The 19,201-nt window shown below is 41.3% G+C and overlaps 1 long non-coding RNA gene across 1 annotated transcript; it reads left to right on the top strand.

The window, feature by feature from the left end:
• Positions 1-347: 347 nt before the first annotated feature.
• LOC120441658 lies at positions 348-18,653 on the top strand. The gene is made up of 3 exons (XR_005614163.1): positions 348-475; positions 14,374-14,472; positions 18,404-18,653. It is a non-coding gene; the product is annotated as an uncharacterized LOC120441658 (long non-coding RNA).
• The last annotated feature ends 548 nt before the right edge of the window (positions 18,654-19,201 follow it).

Raw genomic sequence — 19,201 nt, 5'->3', positions numbered from 1 at the left:
TCACTCTGTCTTTCATGATGTGAGGAGCCTTTTGGTATACAGACAGCAGGCAGAGGGCCTCTGTCGGTTGCACAAATTAAAGTGCAAATGTACCTTTTGTATATTCAGACTGTCACAGGGTGCCACAGCAGGGTTTTAGATTTGTATGCACTATTCAGTATGTATGGTACAGCTTTTTTAAGTTTTCTTTAAAACTGTTAAAGCAAAGGAGCGTTCCGACTGGATTTATGCAATGCTCACAAACTGCTCTAGATGTATGGAAAATAAACAACACTTTTTTTTTCATCAAAGTGCAGCACGCCCATTTATGCTTTGCATTTTGAAGGGCAACACAGCTGTTTAAAACCCCAGTGAAAGCTGGAATACTGCACTGGAGAATCATGTAGTATGAACAGAATTCTGTGCCGATGGACCCCCGAGTGCCAAAAACAAAAGTGAAGAAAATGACTTGCTGACAGCAATGCAAAGTTTCGAGGTAAGATTAGCTAGCTGTGCTCAGGAATCCCAAGATTATGATAGGGCTGTGCGATATGAGCAAAATCTCATATCCCGATATAAGACATTTATTGTCCCGACAACGATATATATATCACACAAATTTGACATTTTCTGTAAATTCTGTGAATCTCGGGAAACTCAACTTGCGCTGAAGTGTTTTTAACTGGGCGTCGTGTACCTGGAGTCGAGTGTTTTGACCGATGTGTGAAACTATACATTTTCAGACATAAGCTGTAACAGCCGCCATTTTCTTTGTGAGTATTTATAACATGGGGTTCTAATGTTTGAGTCTAAGGTTTATTTTGAGCACCTGACGGCTCTTTTTTTGCTTCTCCTCCCTAAACTCTCTTTGATTACTCGTTCACGTGATCCTTGCGTAGGTGGTAGAAGAGGTTTGTCGTGTTTGAGTCTGGGGTGGGGACCGGTTTCCTGCATAATTTGCATAGTACAGTTTTCTGGTCCGTGTCAGACTTTTCATAACCAAACCATGTCCATGCTAGCCCCTCGTTTAGAAATGAGGTCGTCGATTTGTTTTGACTGGTCCTTCTGTTTGTCATCATTTCAGTTTATTTTGAAAAATTTCAACAGGATCTTCAGCTTTATTGTGAAAGGTTTATGTGGAAAATAAACAAGCGGACGGTGGCTGGGTTTACCGCCGTTGTTGCTAACGGCAATACGTAAAATCAGAACTTTGAAAAATTATTATAGCCACTACAGTGACCATCAAAATGCTGAAAAAATATTGTCATTAACATTATTATTTTGCAACATCACGAAACAAACAACAGTTTAATAACAGACATTTTCATATCGTCATCCGATACATATGGTTATATCGAACAGCCCTACTTTATGCTGTTATTACAAAAAGGATTGATTTTCAATTTCTGGTCAAAGTTGTTCTCTGGATTTTAAAAAAATCCTCCCTTTGGATAAATGAGGAAAAACAGTTTTCATTTATTCTAAATGTTGTTGTTTGATTTCTTAAGGATACAGTTAGTTTATAATGCATCCTGTTGATTAAGGAAATAAAATAGAATAGAAATAGAAAACCTAAATTAAAAAATAAAACAAAATATGAAATGTTCAAAAGTCATTATGTTTTAACAACTGTTCATTTTTGATGATATAATCTATAATATGACTTTTACATATGACTTCATATAAAATAAAATTATATACTTAAGTTCCTACATACAGATTTAATGTATATGTGTCTGATTTGCTTTTTGTAAAAATTTTTTATTTTTTGTAAAGCTTTACTAAAGAAGGCTTATAATACTGCTGTAACACAGGATTTCAAGATTTTGATTTACAATGTTTATCTTTTGAAATAAGAAATAAATAAAATTAGCTTTACATTGACAACTCTTAAACACTTTGGAGACATTTGCTTCCTCTTCTCAACATTTAATTCTGTTAACAAACAGACCATGACAGAAAACAATAGCCCCTCTGTCAACAATCTTGATGACAAAAAGATGAAATTATATGCAACTTCTGCTACACAAATGAAAGGGCTTTCTGCCAAATGCCTTTTTTTGAGTCATACAAACAAAACAGAACAAAAGATCAGAGTGAGTCGATCGACTGGCACTTTCCAGAGAACAGCAGAACTGGCAGGCCCACCGCTGGCGCCCCGTCCTCCACACAGATGAGGGCGGGTTCACACTTTCTTTTTGTCAGCTGCTTGCTGGTAACATTCTTGTCTTTCTTTTCATCCTTTGCTGGGTTTTATCTTGAAAAGTATCTGATCAATTAAAAACAACAACACAGTAATTTATAATTAAATAAATTGTGACATTTTTTTCATAACTTAAAAATAAAACAAACAAAAAAAAACCCCTGGGAAATTGAAAAGAACAAGATTGTGGTCTGAATGTTCTTCCTGTACCACAATAGTGTGTATAGCCCAGCAGGGTTGGGTTTGGATTTTCTTTTCCTTTATTTTTCTCTCCCCTCCAAACCTTCTCAGGTGGAGTTATTGGGTTGGATCTGCCGCTCGCAGGCAGTCTTCTTGCTCAGACCGACCTTTCTGCACCTGTACTGAATGAAGTGATCAAGTCTGGTGTATTTTAAAGGTGTAGTCAGTCGTTTGGTACTCGTGTTTTCTAAGATTTGCTTCCAACATTCTCTAGTATCCCACTGTAATTTAATTTACACCATAAAAACCTAAAAAGATATAGAATAGAATAGAGTAGAATAGAATTCAACTTTATTGTCATTGCACATGCACAGGTACAGGGCAACGAAATGCAGTTTGCATCCATCCAGAAGTGCTTTAGTCGTGATATAGATATATTACAATATATATTAGCAATAATATAGATATGCAAGTATATTACAGAAATGGGTCTATTGTGGTATGTTATAATGTACACGGTATGAAGTATGTTGTGAATATTCTATAACTATAGGTATGTACAGGCTGTAGTGAGTACAAGCTATGTACAGGATATGAACAGGATATAAATATGAAATAAAAACTATACAGAGTATGAAATAAATAACTTTACAGAAATATGAGATATACAGTTATACAGAAATGGGAACTATGCAAGTTGTAAACAGTTGTAAGGTTAAAAATTATTGTATGTACAGAATGATTATTTACACAGAGCTATACAGTAGTGCAGTTAAGTTAAGTGAGGGTGTGGATAATTTCTACAGAGGCTGTCAGATGTCAGGAGGCAGAGTTCAGGAGTCTGACAGCTGTGGGGAAGAAGCTGTTCCAGTACCTGGTGGTCTTAGTCCGGAGGCTCCTGTAGCGCCTCCCAGAGGGCAGGAGGGTGAAGAGTCCATGTGATGGGTGACTGGGGTCTCTGATGATTTTCCCAGCCCTTTTCAGACACCGCTTCCTGTCTTTTATGGCAGGAAGTGGTGCTCCGGCGACGTGCTGGGCAGTTTTCATGACCCTCTGCAACGCCTTCCGGTCCGAGGCAGAGCAGTTCCCATACCAGACTGTTATACAGTTGGTCAGGATGCTCTCGATGGTGCAGCGATAGAAGTTCACCAGGATGTCTATATATTATATATATATATATATATATATATATATATATATATATATATATATATATATTACAGAAAAGATGTGTATAGTTGAATCTGATCATTTTCAAAAAGCGGTAAACTGAACAGACTTCTTGAATTAATCATGACATACAGACTGACACATTGCTTCTTATCCTACTGCACTGCTTTGATTGGTTAGTCTGCACAAACTGAATCCTGACTCGATGTCCTGGCATGTTAGTTTAACATACATTTGGTACATTTTTAACACTGTGCTTTAGTAAAATGTTGCTAAATTTTGTGCTATATTTGGTAGCAAACATAACAAGTAATTACAGATTACTCCATTGTTATTCACTGTGTGAAAGTAGCTGTTTTAGCAGTTCTCCCTTTAAGCTACCTTTCTGTTGATATACATGCATCCATCCATCAGGCTGCTGGTCCATTGCAGTGCTAACAGAGGGAGACGGGCCAGCATTCACTCACTCACAACAGTTTATCTGTAAAGTAACATTTCACATAAAAAGCTGTGCATAACCACAACTATGTTTGTCACAAGGGGAATTTGGTTTTTGCTTAATCCCAAAATCATGACCTTCTACTGCAAATGGAGATATTCACCTTTAACTTTTATTGGATAGTTTGAATTGTTGGTTTCACTATATAGTATTTTTTCCCCAACAATATCATAATATTAGTAACTTCTTTATTGGTGATTTTACTTTATTCCTAAGTAAAGACACTAAAGGCAACGTGCTATTATAAAACAAACAAAAACCCATCCCATACAGATTCTCAATGTTTTTCACACCAAATAGATTTGGAATATTCCATCCATGTGAAAGTAATGATCCACCTCGATATTGCAATTCTATTACGATTCACACAAAAGCCCCATTATCGGATGGCCACAACAAGATGTGATGGAACAGTGTGTGTTCAGCTTGCAAAATGATGTCTGGAACAAACTGGGAGTGTGTTCGACCAGCTAGGAACAGAGTGATAATGCTCCCCCGTTGTGCGGGGTGAACACAGATAGGTGGTACATCTGAGACACCATTCATCACACCTAACTCCACACACGCAGGGAGAATTTGTAAGCAGCCTCCAAAGTTTCTTTTTCAGCCTAACTGGTAGAAAGGGTATTTAATGCCAAGCCTCTGTGAGTGGAGCCAAGCAAGTTGTGCTCTCAGAAGTGTGAAAACCAAAATCAATCAACTATTCCAAAATGGTGTACAACAGCACAAGACAACAATTACTGTCGTATCTATGTCTCCATCCAGACAAAGAAAGAAGTGTGTGTGAGAGATACAGATGATCCGTATACTGTATCTCCAATGGCATTAAATACTGAAGACAGTGTGTGTGTGGACACTATAGATATACAGTCATTTCTAATTGATCACATATTGATAAAAATGTGATTGGCAATCTAATTACTTAACGGGCTTCAAACTGATAGCCTTCTAGTTTTATACCTATATAAATGCAAAGTTGAGTGCCTTTATCATTTTGAGGTAAATTGCCATCCTGTAGCAACTACATCACTATTTGTGGAGGAATTTGTGAATTCCTGTTTCACATCTAAGTGGTTTCGGGTGGACTCTGAATGTAAGTAATGTTTCTCTTTAATGTAAACTTGAATACTTAAATTTCTATTTAATATCTGTGCAATTAAACATCAACAGGTTTGCAGTTTATCACAATTAATTGGCACATTATCCCAAACATAATACATGTAACTGCAAACTTAAACTAACAGCAGACTCGATCTTATTATTACTGCGCGGCATCTGCAATCACGCCTCGCCGGCATAAAAAGCTGTTCTTGCCTGTGGTTGTTGTTAGCTTGTATGTTGTTCACGTATAGCAGCAACCGAACAAGTAGTGTGTGGAATAAAGATGCTGAAAAGCAGTAAAGTGCCGTCGGGTCTGTCGTGGTCGTTCATACACCATTTTCAGTAATGTGACTGTAGCATTAGCAACAATGCTAAAAGTTTAAGATCTTGTTTGCAAGCAGTAGTTGTTAACATTACTGGCAATATCACTGATGGGATTATGGACAATAAACATGTTCTTTTGTGTTTGAAAAGGTTAAAGAAGATATAGTTGAGTGAATTTTGCCTATCAGTGGATGATTACTTTCACACGGATTATCTGCTATTCAGCTGGTCACATCTTTAACAGATGTTTACCTGGCAGTGTTTTGGAACGTGTCTAAAATGATAGCTTTACCTAAAAAAATAAACAAAAGCAGATTTTTTTATAGTGAATTGTACACCTCAGACCTTATGGTTTCACAGGCTTAACTTTTCATCGAGACAGGAGCTATCTTCATCTTTATGGCAGATCAAAATGTTTTTAATGGTAGCTTTTCTGAGAGTATTAAAATAACTTATTGTGCTTCACTATGGAGTTCTGGTAATGCAGGGGTGGGCACCGAGGGCCGGTGTCCCTGCAGGTTTTACATGTGTCCTTGAACCAACACAGCTGATTTAAATGGCTAAATTATCTCCTCAACATGTCCTGATGTTTTCCAGAGGCCTGGTAACGAACTAATCATGTGATTCAGGTGTGTTAACCCAAGGTGAGATCTAAAACCTGCAGGGACACCGGCCCTCAGGGCCTGGAATTGCCCACCCCTGTGGTAATGTATTCTGATAATTTGACTTGCATTGTCAAGGTGACCTGTTAACAGGCAGGACTCATACGCAGGGCTCCAAGTGAATACAGTGCATTTATTTACAGTGAACTACAGTGAAACATAATTCTGATGGTCAGAGCGGTTTGAGGGTCCAGTGTCCTCGAGTCTAGTTCCAAACAGTGACAGTTTTCATTCAGAACACACTCCCCCGTCTGCTCACCACTCGGCGTCCTGCACACAGGAACAAAAAGGTGAATAAACTTTGCAGAACAACAAATAGTTGGAGAGGAGCTTCACTAACTGCTGCTAGTACAATAATCCTGCGAAGCAGCTAGACTCGATCACCAGTTGCAGTTGGTGATTCCCATTGGGTGTGTTTGCCTCGCAAGGCAGGAAACTCCTCTGCATAAACCAGCATATGTCCACACATACACATACAAAAGGGGAAGGACAGAGAATGGAGACACAACTGGGGAGACTGGAAATAGAAAGGGAACACAAACATTGCCTAACCTAATAAGGAACACAGTGTAGAAACAAAGGAAGGCTAACATAATAGAGCAAGAAACCATGAACCAGAAATTATTATTCTAGTCTTTAAGATGGCAAAGGGCAACAGCTGTTTCAAGGAAATGCTCTGCATATGTTCCTACTTCAGTTTGGACTGATGCTTTCTCGCTTGTTCTGTCACATCTGGAGTACTGCACGATTATTTGATATGTGCTGCATAAAAATGTCTTAAAAAAGAACAATGAGAAAAAAATGTCAAGTTATGTAGAAGAAGAAGCCCGATTAGTTTTTAATTCAGTGGATGATAAACTAAAACCAACTGTTCTGCCATTCATGCATGCATACTAATAGAGTGAAAGTTATGCGACTGTTTCAGGGTTTTTTTTGTGATAAATTATTAAATATATGGGTGAATGTGAACCCCGGGGAGACTAGGTGTGCTCTGTGTTGTACAGCTAACTGAAATATGAATTAAATGAACTAAGTTAGATACTGACCATATGTTTGCTAAAGAGTCACTTATAAATACAACAAAACTGAACTGTCCTCTAGGTTTCAGAGCAGTGAGCAGTGATACAGTCAACTGTATCACAAGAGTCCAGAGAGCAGGTGTAGAAGAGGGAAGAGTGCAAGAAGGAATAAAAAACTCCCAGGAAACGATAGCAGCAGCAGCACTCGGGGCTTCGCCTGTTTTCTATGCAGACAGCTGCACTCTGAACATATGCTCGAACAGATGGAGGTCCCAAGGTGACTTTGCCTCTGAGATATAGCCACCCGCCTCTGGTATTCTTAGCATTTCTGATTACCTGTTGAACAGAAGAGACTTTTGCATGTGCTGAGTGATAAAGTGCGTTCCAAATCAAGCGGTGCCTCTCACCTTCCGCAGAGACAGACTGCTTGCTCTCAGCATTTTTTGCAAAATGCCAGACATTCTAGAGCGGTAAATTAAACAGGAGCCATTTAAAATTCATAACATTGTGGAGGGGAAAAATGAACAAATGCAGCCATTAAGACATTTGTCGCAGTCTTTGCTGGTCCACAGGGGGCGAAGAAGGAGGGAAGGAGAAAAAAAAATAAGAGCTGGATGCCAAATGCTCAATATGAGAGTGGGATAACCATTTAAGAATGACAGATAAGTGATTTCTGCAGAATGCTTCTGCTCAGTTGAAAGAGAAATTTATCTGTTGGGAAAGTGTTTCTGCAAGGGGAGAGAAAAACATTAACTGAAGAGCCCTGCTGTTAAACGACAAGTACGCAGAGCTTTTGTTTTAACTTTCATGATTGACGAGACACAGCAACGCTGAAAGTGGAATGTCATTAAGAGATCCCAGAGAAGCTGGAGTGGATGGAGAGGGAAGCGTGAGGTGAGAAGAAGGTGCAGAGAAATGCATGCTTGCACACACACACACACACACACACACGCTTTCTTCTCTCTGACAGGAAATCTTTTGCTTCGCTCACCGTGTGGTTTTTGAGTGCCAGTGTAGGGAACAGTCCGTGTTAAAGCTTGGAGACAGCCACTGCAAGTCTCTGCCTGGGTGGGAGGGAAGTTCATGTGTTCTGTCAACGCCAAATGTTTTTCTTCGGCCTGTCGCTTAGATTAAAGTGGGCCAGCACCTTGAGCCAGTTTCAGCTGACCTTACTCATACTGCATCACTGCCAGCTGAGAGCAGACTTTAGCCATTTTAACACACACACACACACATACCCACCCATTAGAGGTGAATGTAAGAACACAAATATGTGGCACAGTGAGACTGAACGTTTTAGTGGTTTTACTTTGTCAGTACTTTGCCTAATTGTGCCAGCAAATGTCTGCTTGTCTTGGCCCCTGCACACCTTACTCAGGCAGCAGCCTGACTCTAACAGTTTTTTTCTTGAGTTCTTTGTGGATGCATAAACTGTTTCCCCGAGAATGATTAAAAGCATAAGTTAAAGTATCGTATTTTTCGGACCATAAGGCGCATTAAGCGAAACAAAACAGTCAGATAGAGAAATTTTCTTAGGGTGGCAAAGAAATCAAATAGGGTGGCAAAATCAAAGCCTTTTTTTTTCCCCAAACACATATGCAGGTGGTTACATATGGTTAAAATGATTCAAATGCAGTAAGTATACATGTTTTTCATATGAATATAGTCTATAACTTAATTATCGTCTGTAGCCCACATAATTACACACTTTAGTTACATAAAACGTGTGTCATGGTCCTGGGCCACGTTGGCCCAGTATTCTTAGTTTTCATGTATTTTGTTCCTTATTTAGGCCATGCTTCCTGGGTTGGCTCTGCTACGTTGTTTCCTTATGTGTTTTCCCCTTGTGACTCTTACCCCCTGTGTGTCCCTCTGGGTCCCTCTTTGTATCTGTGAGCCCTCGTCTCTCCTTGTGTTTTATTCTATGTTTTCCCCTGCCCGTTATGTCTGCACTCGCTCCTCCTGTCTGAACCTCTGTACTTCCTGTTTTACTTTGACAGTCTCCCGTCAGTGTTGCGTTTACTTCCTGTTTTACTTTGACAGTCTCCCGTCAGTGTTGCGTTTACTTCCTGTTTTACTTTGACAGTCTTCCGTCAGTGTTGCGTTCACTCCTGCCGTGTCTTGTTATGATTATCCGTGTCACCTGTGTTCCCCGTGTGCTCCCACTTCCCTCGTTAACCCTCTGTGCATTTATGTCTGCGTCTCCCTCAGTTCTGTGTCGCGTCCTCCCTCATGCTGTGATTCTCCCCGTGTCTCCTAGTGTACATTATAATTAGCTTTTCCCAGTTTAGTTTTGTACGTTTTTCTGTCCAGCAATAAAGCTGTGTTTTCAGTTCATTCCTGCCTCCGTGAGCTTGCGTTTGGGTCCTCATCCTGCCTGCACACAGCCGAATCATGACAGAAGAACGCAACCACGAAATGGACCCAGCAGGCTCCGCCCGTGAGGAAGATATTCTCCGTGTACAGAGTCTGGTGAAACGAATAACCCACGCCTCGGACTCACGGACAATTTTTCAATTCAATTCAATTCAATTCAATTCAATTCAATTCAATTTTATTTATATAGCGCCAAATCACAACAAAAGTCGCCTCAAGGCGCTTTATATTGTACAGTAGATAGCACAATAATAAATACAGAGAAAAACCCAACAATCATATGACCCCTATGAGCAAGCACTTTGGCGACAGTGGGAAGGAAAAACTCCCTTTAACAGGAAGAAACCTCCGGCAGAACCAGGCTCAGGGAGGGGCGGGGCCATCTGCTGCGACCGGTTGGGGTGAGAGAAGGAAGACAGGATGAAAGACATGCTGTGGAAGAGAGACAGAGATTAATAACAGATATGATTCGATGCAGAGAGGTCTATTAGCACATAGTGAGTGAGAAAGGTGACTGGAAGGAAAAACTCAATGCATCATGGGAATCCCCGGCAGCCTCACGTCTATTGCAGCATAACTAAGGGAGGATTCAGGGTCACCTGGTCCAGCCCTAACTATATGCTTTAGCAAAAGGAAAGTTTTAAGCCTAATCTTGAAAGTAGAGATAGTGTCTGTCTCCCGAATCCAAACTGGAAGCTGGTTCCACAGAAGAGGGGCCTGAAAACTGAAGGCTCTGCCTCCCATTCTACTTTTAAATAGTCTAGGAACAACAAGTAGGCCTGCAGTGCAAGAGCGAAGTGCTCTAATAGGGTGATATGGTACTACAAGGTCATTAAGATAAGATGGGGCCTGATTATTTAAGACCTTGTATGTGAGGAGCAGGATTTTGAATTCAATTCTGGATTTAACAGGAAGCCAATGAAGGGAAGCCAAAACAGGAGAAATATGCTCTCTTTCTAGTCCCTGTCAGTACCCTTGCTGCAGCATTTTGGATTAGCTGAAGGCTTTTCAGCGAGTTTTAGGACATCCTGATAATAAAGAATTACAGTAGTCCAGCCTGGAAGTAATAAATGCATGAACTAGTTTTTCAGCATCACTCTGAGACAGGATATTTCTAATTTTAGAGATGTTGCGCAAATGGAAGAAAGCAGTCTTACATATTTGTTTAATATGTGCGTTGAAGGACATGTCCTGGTCAAAAATGACTCCAAGGTTCCTCACAGCATTACTGGAGGCCAAGGTAATGCCATCCGGAGTAAGAATCTGCTTAGATACCATATTTCTAAGATTTTCAGGGCCGAGTACAATAACCTCAGTTTTATCTGAATTAAGAAGCAGAAAGTTAGCGGCCATCCAGGTCTTTATGTCTTTAAGACATTCCTGCAGTTTAACTAATTGGTCTGTGATACCTGGCTTCATGGATTTCCGTCGGACTTAATGCCATAAGGGCAATAATCGAGGGAAACCCTTTCCTTCGCCAGCTCACCTGCTATGAGGGCTTTATTGATGAACTGAGCCGAGCTAAGGAGGCGTTACAAGCTCGCGAGCTGGCAGACAGCGTCTGTTCCCGGGATTCCACACCACAGAGACAGCAGACGGAGATCTCCGCCAGGCAGCCGCCGCAGCAGCAGCGAACAAAGCACGCCGCGACGATATCGCAGCAGCAGATGGGGCTCTCGGTATCGCAACAGCGGCTACTACAACGAGAGGTTTTTTCGATGCCGCTGCCGCGGAGCCCTTCTCCTTCCCCTCTCAGCTCTGACGGTCACTCTCCCGCTGCTTTCCTAGCAGCGATGTGGTCGGAGGATGAAGAGGAGACCGTCACCCCTGCATCATCACTGGTTTTCCACGTCGCCTCCGTTCCCTTATCAAGGAGAAGACGCCATCCACGCCATCGCTCCAGTACTGCTGAGCAGGCTTCACTCGTGGGTGAGAGTGACTGTGCGTCACTCACTCAGCCCAAGTTTTCTGATCCCGGACTTCATGACTTATCCACCACTGTGAATAACTCTGTTTTGCCCGCCATTGTGTTGCCTGAATCGGATAACTCCGCCACTCTGTGTTTGGGCTCTAAAGACGTCATTCTGAGTGACACCTCCGTGCCAAGTTATTCACCGGCTGTCCTAACCAATGATCTTTGTGTTCCTGAGCCATCAGATTCTTGCAATGCTCGCAGTGTTTCCTCTGAGTTAGCCAGTATGAATGTTTCACCTGTGGAATTAGCTGAATCAAAGACTGTTATCCTACACCAGACTCACCTACATACTGCTACCAGCATTGTAGCCCCGCAGAACTGTTTTAATCAGCCTGTACATTCTGAGGTTTCCCAGTCTGAGCTCAGCCACACACCACCACCACCATCAGCTCTAGATGTAACAGTGCCTGCTGTGGAGCACAAACCATCCGAGACTGAGTGTTCTATAGCTGATGCTCCTTCAAGTGACTGTTTCATGTTCCAGCCCGTTTTGTCTTTAGACATTTCTGATATTTCTCAGCCAACTTCTCAACCAGCCACTGCTCTCTCAGCTCCTCAAAGAGTTACTGTGAATGAGACCTGTGTTGCTGAGCAAGCCAATTCAACGTGTACTCCTAGCGTTCTGCCTGAGCCAGGTGACACAGAGACTGTCAGCCATTCCTCTGCTATGAACAGTTTAATCTTTCAACCAGCTCTTGTATCTGTGACTCCCAGTGTTGCTCCGTCAGTTTCTCAGGCTGTGGTTTTTTCTGTGCCACAACTTGAAAGTGCTAACTCGGACACTACCTGTGTAACCTCACCTTCTCCCGTGCCTACTAAGCAGGAGACTGTTTCTGTTTTTCCTCGTGGACTCCTTGAAACTGTGTATTCAATGCCTGCTAAGGTTAAGAGCCGCAAGGTTTCATCTGCTATACATAGACTGGCAAAAGATTTTAGGTTGAGCACTGCAGAGCTGGTTGCACAGGTTAACTTTTCTGTTCCCCGGTCATGTCAGTTTAACTCTGTGCGCCATGCTTTTCGGCCAAGTTTCATGGACCCTGTGTGTACTACGTCTCGGGCTACATCCTGTACAACTCTGTGTGGTGTTGTTTCACATCCAGGTTATCCAGACGCTGCTTGTGTGAGTTCTCCAGTACCTGTTACTGCTCCTGAACTCACTCTTCCTAAGACTGCTAACTATAAGCTAGACAGCTTAAGAACAGCAGAGTTGCTGAAACCAGCCTGCCATAAGTCTCTGATTGCTAGTACTGTGTTCGGCACCATTAACCTAGTTTACCCAGTGACTGTTACTGTTCCTGTGTTTCGCTCTCCACCTCCAGTTCCTGTACCCAGGGCAGCTCGGGCCCAGCTTTCCCTTACCCATATCAGTTCCTCGGGTGAGGGTAGCTGAGGTCCAGCTGGTCCCTGCTTCTGTCTCCAGCCTAGCAGAGGCTCCGTTCATCCCAGCACCCGTACCTGCTCCTCGGGTGGGGTTGATGGACACCCAGCCGTTGCCTGCACCTGTTCCGGCTCCCCGGGTGAGGTCACTCCTTCTACCTTCACCTCTACCTGAGTGTGATTTGAGCACAAGCCAGTGGAGCCTCAGTAACTGGTGTCCTACCTTCCGGGCTGGCTCTCCTTATCTTACATACGCAGTATGAATTGTGTTATCAATTTGTGTTTGGCTTGTGTAGTGTCCACACATATATTGTAGCCTGCAATTATTCTAACTAATTGAGGTGGAGTGACTGCAACCAGAATTCCATTCTTTTCTCTGTAACTCAGTCATTTAGCACTTAGCCTGCAAGGCGTTCTGCAACTCCAGCCAAAGGCAGCATAGCACAGATTTCTATCTTTGTCAACAAAAAGCACTGATTGTCTCACAGAGAGAAAGATGTAGAGAGAGTGAACATGACAGAGTGAGCGTGCTTGCAGTTTCTGGCTGATTTTAGATTTGCTGAAGTGAAGATAATCAGCTTTCATTCCCCCCCATCTCCTCTTCCACACAGAGAATTAGAGGATGGGAAATTGGGAGGCAACAGGTAGACGTTGTAATTATTTGCCTCACTGTCAAAGACATTAACCATGGCTGAGAAAACAATGCAGCTTCAGTATTGGAGCAGAATAGGAAGCAGCGATTTAGTCACACACTCATTTTCAGTAGCAGAAAGCTGCGCTCTGCATCACGTCACGCTGTTCAGCAACTTCACAGAGCTGATTAGTGTCAGGACGAGGCAGCAAGGCTGATGCAACTATCATTACCTCTCTGGTTGATCTCTAAAGCTTTATTTAGCTTTCCAGCCTAAACACAAAGGCTGGTTTGGGGTCAGTGTGTTCTACATTTGCTGTGAAAAGAAAAATGCATTATGTACTAAACAACATTAAAAATAGGATTACATGTGGCACAGTGACAGTGTTTAGCACTGTGGTTTGCACTTACCTAACAGCAATGTTCCTGGTTTGAACAGCTTCGTCGGTCTCCTCGGGCCTCTCTGAGCTGAATGAGCAAGTACCTGATGTCATACATGTTGTAGGGATGGTTGTAAGTGTGTGTGACTGTGTGTTCGTGTGTGGATTAATCAGATAACGTCTTGCAGGGTTTATAGTGGGCAAAATGATGCATAACAGCAACCTTAAATTAATGAGTAATTAAGTCCTAGAGGCAATTTAATATACAATAATAAGCGAGTTCATGTTTTATGCTGCAGTCTGGCATTCCTTCCAGATGATGATTTGCTAAAAAAATCCAAAAATAATAGCACCCTATGGACACTATCCAGAACTTTTTTTTACCCCTCTCTGTCAATCATGCATGCACATGTCAACAAAAATACAGTTATTCTGAATGTAGCTAAGGCTAGAAAAGCAGCGAGTATTGATTTGTTTTTGTTCTTTTGTTTGCAAAGCGCAGGGAATTTTAAGATATCCCGTCCATGGCCTTGGGGTGGATTCAGACTTGGGTTTCTGCTATAGCCTTACAGTATATGGGTCCTCCAGACAACTTGGTAAGTTTTGTTTATGTAGCATGCATTCACTACAACATTCACTTTTTGGTACTTCACATTATAAGGTAAATGCACTACCATAGTGAGAAAACCATAACAATTATACAGTCTTCCCTTGAGCAAGCACTTGGCAATCTTTGGAAGGAAAAAACTTGAACATGTAGAAACTTCTGGCAGAGCCAGGTTCAGGGATTGGCAGCCATCTGTCATGACCAGATGGGGTGAAGGGAAAGGGTGCAAACGGAAACAACACAAAAGACACACCATGGGAGAGAGAGAGAGAGACGGAGTTTATTAATTACAAATGATTTCATGCATATTGGTACATAAACACCTGGGGAGTAAAAAGAGCCGAGTGGAAGAAGTGGAGAAGTACTAAGTGCATTATAGGAGGCCCCGAGCAGCCTAAGCCTATTGCAGCATAACTAAGGGCTCTAACTATGAGCTTTACCAACAAGGAAAGTTTTAAGGCTGTTTTTAAGAGCACAGAGGATGCCTTTCTTCCGAATTCAAAATTATGGAATGTCTTTAAAAACAAATTAATTTCTAATAGTTTTGTGTTATTCGCATAAGTAAACTTGACGATATTCTTTCAAATTTCACATTAATAAACTATGTTTTACTGATGTAGAGCAGGCTGTGGTGTCCATGCTTACTGTTAGGTTAGGTGAGTGGTCGAAATCATGAATTTAAATATGGCTGCGTGCCATTATACCTTTATATAGGTAGGAGTTAGAAAGCACCCATAATAGCTCCTGTAATGCCTGGACTAAATGGTAAATGAACTCTTATATAGCACTTTTCTACTCTACCTCAGCGCTCAAAGTGCTTTATACAACATGCCTCATTCACCCATTCCTGCAAGCACTTTTTTTCTATGCTTATGTACTTTATGTCTAACATTCAGACACATTCACAGGATATTTGGCAAGCAGACTGGACCAACAAGCAATCGAACCACCAATCTTTCAATTAATAAATGACCTCCACTATCTCCTGAGTGTGGCCGCTAATAAACTCTATATTGATCATGTGCATAAACTCTGTTCTTGACACTCAAAACGTCTTTATTTGATTACAACCCAGAAAACAGATGTGTGATTAATGATGTGATAGGATATGCTTCAATCCAGACCATGACCTTCTCTTGTAGTAAGTTGATGAGGTCATTAGAATGGTAAATGGCCTGTATTTGTATAGCGCTTTACTAGTCCCTAAGGACCCCAAAGCACTTAACACATCCAGTCATCCACCCATTCACACACTGGTGATGGCAAGCTACATTGTAGCCACATCCACCCTGGGGCGCACTGACAGAAGCGAGGCTGCCGGACACTGGCGCCACCGGTCCCTCTGACCACCATCAGTAGGCAATGGGTGAAGTGTCTTGCCCAAGGACACGACGACCGAGACTGTCCAAGCCGGGGCTCGAACTGGCAACCTTCCATTAGAAGCAAATAGTTACATGGGACTACATCTTGTATAACCCGAGTAATATTCATACATAAAAATTCAAATCCACGCACTGCATTGTGCATCAAAACAGGTAGTTTTGATTTGTCTGTCTTTTTCAGAAAAATTAAAGAAGATTTTATCTCATTTTGTTTAAAACCTGAAAATTCTGCAGCTGTGTCAGTTAGCTTGGTTTGATGGAGTATTGATTTGATAAATACTGACAAAAGTAAAAGTTTACCCTGGCCATAAATTATGATACGGTGCTCTACGTTCCCTATTTCTTCACTATAAATTGACTAATGAGATCATACGGCTATTTCAAAAGGTTTCACAGCTAGCACAAAGAGCAGTGGTGGAAGTGGGCACCCCTGGCATGTGTCGCTCAAAAGCATCAATGCTAGTGACATCAGATTATTAGTGGAAACCTGGGTTATGGGGTCAGTGTAAGTTACCTGTAGCCCTCAGCAGATATAAGTGCCTAACTCAAAATGAGACCTAACTTCAAATAAACCCATTCCACTCTGTCAAATGGCTTTTCAACATCTGAAAACAAAACTCCAGTGTCCAGGGCTCATTTCTTCAAACACTCAATAACCATGTAACATGATTAGGTACATGTTTACAAAACCATCCTGATCTGGATTCATCACTGCCAGAAGCACAGGACACAGTCTTCTTGCAAGGAAGCAATAATCTTAGTAACTATTAAGTAATGAAATAGGTCCATACAAAATACAGTCTATGGAAAGTTTGCCGGTTTTTGAAACAACCTTTATGATTGTGAGTGATAACCATGTCAGAAAGCTTCTTCATACATAGCAAACAATTGGGTTAGGATAAGTTTATCAATATATCATAAAAAAAAACTTATGATAATTCACATAGATTTAAATGCTTTACATCTTGTAACGGTTGTGAGAAGGGTCCATTTTAGAAGATCAGGCTAATTTAGGATCTATGCTCTAATTGAATTTCCCAACTATGAGGATTTTCTTGGGTGAAGAAGGAATTAATGAAAAACAATTTAGAAAAAAAAAAAAATCAGGATTGTCATGATTATAAACTGTGTTTAGAAACTCTGTTGTTTGGAGGGCTCTGAATTAGTGGCTAGCTTGTTTTCTCCCGCCTTTATTCCTTCCATTCATTCTGTGTCTTATGGGCCTAGTTTCCAGTTGGTGTCCAATGGTAAGGTTTGCAAGAAAGTTGGTGATCTCTGCACACTATGCCCTCCACTCTGGGATTTTATGCAGCCTACTTTTTCATGGCTAAGATGCTGTGGTTGTGGCCAATGATTTGGATGTGTGGATGAATACCTTTGAAAATATAGTGTAGGAAGCTGGAATGTTCCATGTTTTGACAGCATGCTCTTCTAAGTGCTGTGTAGATTGCGCTAATGCCTTTGGGCACTGACAGCAACATTTAGTTGTGGTAACTGCTGCTTGCTTGTTAATCTTTGCTTAATAGGTATAAGACGTGCAAATCAAGACATGACAAGGTGAAAATGAAACGAGATAGAATGGATGATTAGAAAATTAAATTAAAACCGTTTTCATTAAAGAGAAAGCTGAAGGAAAGCTGAACTGTACTAACACTTATAGAGGCGCTATGCTCATGTTCTCTCACTTCTGTTCCATTTCCTCCTGTCTCCACGCTACTTTATATGTACTTCAGGTGGTGTTTTGATGGAAATCTTGATTACTTAGAAGGAAACTTTTCATCTTCAGTTTCAAGCTAAGGAACATCTCTCTAGGCTTGGATTGCAATCAGTGAGCGATTGTCTGACAAGGCTGTAACGTGAATACTAAACAACTTTCTGTCATTGTTAACCATATTAGAGATGGACCTGGACAGGGATACGACAAAAAACATCTCAGGGGCTGCTGATGTTCCCAAACAATAGTCAAGAGCCTTGTTTGTTGTTCGACTCTAGACTTTAACAAGAGATTTGTTAAAAATGATTTGGTAAAATCTGCTAGCAGCCCCTAGAGGTTCCAGAAATAAGGACATGCACAACATCAGCCAAAATGAGACTGTATATGTGTAAAAACAATGATGCCATTAAAATCAATTGGTAATGTCAGAAACTGATGTTATTCATAGTTAATCGTTTTCCATTCATTTTTGACAGGTGTGTGTTCTCCCTAATTCATCCTAAAACACTTTTCTAAACAGATTTTGAATGTACAGGATTCAAAACAGTCAAATATGGATATATTTGACTGTTTTGAATTTTAAAATGCATGATTTAAATATAAGTTTCACATACAAAACTTACATGCTGGCAAGTGCTCAATGTGTCCCCCTCCCGACCCACGTCACATACCCATACTTTTGTAAGCATGTCTGGAGTCACTGCAGACACTGCTGTGCTATCTACCAGCAACCAATCATGAAACTCACAGATCCCCTTTGTTACTAACAGGTATTCTATGTGTTTGTTTTTGCCAATAATGCACCGTGTGGTATGTTCATTCAGCTGTGCAGGAGCCCGGCTGTGATGGGTGGGCGGATATACAGCTCCGGACTGACTGGTTCCAGCTGGAGGACCTGCTCATTAAATGAAGTCTAGAGCGTCGTCTGTGAGAGGTTCTCATGCTTCTCACAACACCCGAGCAGTACGCCTGTGACAGTCACTCGCTTCGGTTCCCTGCAGAAGTTAAGGAAGTAGAGTGGGTAGCGGGGAGCTGCTGTTTCATTTGATCACTTGTTTTCTCCTGTTTTGTAAATAAATCACACTGTAATGAACAGATTTGGGGGCAAGTGCTTCACTCATGGTATGACCTGGCCCCTAACACCTCTTTCTAACAATATATGTTTGGATCATTAAAGGCTAACAGCTGCAAAATTAATTGGATGATTCTTTTCGAAAACCTGGGTGCTGTGTGAAAAATGTAAGCACTCAGTATCGGTAATTTTACTACATAAGTTAATGCTGTGATGTTTTTGGTTGTGACACTTATCGTATAGTGCATAAATGTTATGGGACGATGGTCATAGTTGACATGAACAATGAAAAGCATTTCAGCCATAGATTCCATAGTGTAGTGGTTAACACACTGCCTAAACATTAATAGGTCACGAGGATGGGTTATCAAAGAGGGCATCGGCCTCAAAAATCTGCCAAATCAAATACTGAGATCCATCTGTTGTGAATAAGTCAAAAGAAGCTTCTTCCTCAACAAAAAGCTCCAGCAAACTAAAAACAACATGTAAGCCTTCCATCCCAGTACAGGTTATCCTTAATAAACATATAGTACAAAGATTAGCAGCAATT

The sequence above is a fragment of the Oreochromis aureus genome, linkage group 9, assembly GCF_013358895.1.
Source record: "Oreochromis aureus strain Israel breed Guangdong linkage group 9, ZZ_aureus, whole genome shotgun sequence".
Lineage (NCBI taxonomy): Eukaryota > Metazoa > Chordata > Actinopteri > Cichliformes > Cichlidae > Oreochromis > Oreochromis aureus.
The sequence above is the reverse complement of the archived record's forward strand: the minus strand, read 5'-3'. Positions and strand labels throughout refer to the sequence as shown.